Below are 1,454 nucleotides of genomic sequence, written 5' to 3' on the forward strand. Positions count from 1 at the left end.
TGGGTGCCCCCCACCCCCCGCTCCCGGCAGCAGCAGGTGGAGGTGCTCCTGCTCGTCGTACTTGAGGGAGAAGACGAGGTGTCCCAGCACCGGGTCCAGGGAGTAGTAGTTGAAGTGCTCCTGCGGGAAGGAGCGGAGCAGCCATGGCCAAGGGCGCTTGTGCTGGGGGCACCCGTGCCATGGGACACCCGGGTCCATGAGCACCCATCCCCATGAGCACCTGTACCCAAGGAGCGGAGCAGCCATGGCCAAGGGCGCTTGTGCTGGGGGCACCCGTGCCATGGGACACCCGGGTCCATGAGCACCCATCCCCATGAGCACCTGTACCCACAGGTACCACCCACGGGGCACCTACACTCAGTGAGCCACACACCCCATGGGGCACCCAGGTTCTACACAAACCTATGGAGCCCCCATGTCCATGCAAACCTATGGAGAACCCATGTCTGTGGGCACCCATGCCAGGGGATCTCCTGCCCATGGAGACCCAGCACCCACCTCCTTCACCCCCCACCCCATGGGGCACCCATGGCCACAAGCACCCACGTGCCTCTCACCTGTGTTTACGAGGTCTCCATGTCCTTCCATTCCCATGGAGAACCCACCCCAAGCATCCTTGTTGTGGGGCAGCCATGCCCAGGGATACCCACATCCATGAGCACCCATGTCCATGACCCAGAGGGCTCCCATAGCCATGGACCACCAGACCCATGAACACCCAAGCTGACGTGGTCTCCGTGCTCCTGCCCCTCCATACCCATGGGATATCCCTCCCACCCAGACCCCGCACCTGCAGCACCCCAGGGCCTCACCTTGCCCAGGAAGTGCTTGCGGTAGATCTTGGCTGTGTGGTTGCCCTCCAGCTTTGCCCGGGTGCCGGGTACCGGGGTGGGGGGCGAGTCAGGGGCCCCGCTCAGCTGGTGGTTGGTGCCCTCGATCCAGTAACCCCCGAACTGTGGCAGGAGGATGAGGGGGAACGGCCCCTCCCGGCCCAGCACCTGTGCCCACAGCCGGGGTGGGTGCTCTGGGCACCCACCCACTGACCCACCCACCCGGCCAGCGGCCCTCACACCCCTCTCCGGAGCGGGGTGGGTGCTCTACCTCATGCACACTGGGGTAGGGGATGTAGTCCTCCTCCGTCTGCAAGACAACGGGGCGGTGATGGCCATAGTGGCACCCATGGATGTTGGGATGGGTGATGCCCATGGTGGCACCCCCGGGTGCTGGCTGCGTGCCCCCCACCCCAACAACACCTACCTTGAGTGGTGGGGGGATGGCATGGCGCTGCTGGGCCATCCTGCTGCCCTGGGGACAGAGGGGCTGTGGGTGCCTGGTACCCCGCCTTGGGGTGGGCATCCTTGGCTGGGGGGCGTCCACGGGCGCTTACCTCAGGGTTGGGAGGTGCTGCTCGCTGGAGACGCGTCTAGGTGGTGTGAGGGGATCCAGGGGGGCCC

This window comes from Corvus brachyrhynchos, unplaced genomic scaffold (assembly GCF_000691975.1).
Source record: "Corvus brachyrhynchos isolate BGI_N302 unplaced genomic scaffold, ASM69197v1 scaffold215, whole genome shotgun sequence".
Classification (NCBI taxonomy): Eukaryota; Metazoa; Chordata; class Aves; order Passeriformes; family Corvidae; genus Corvus; species Corvus brachyrhynchos.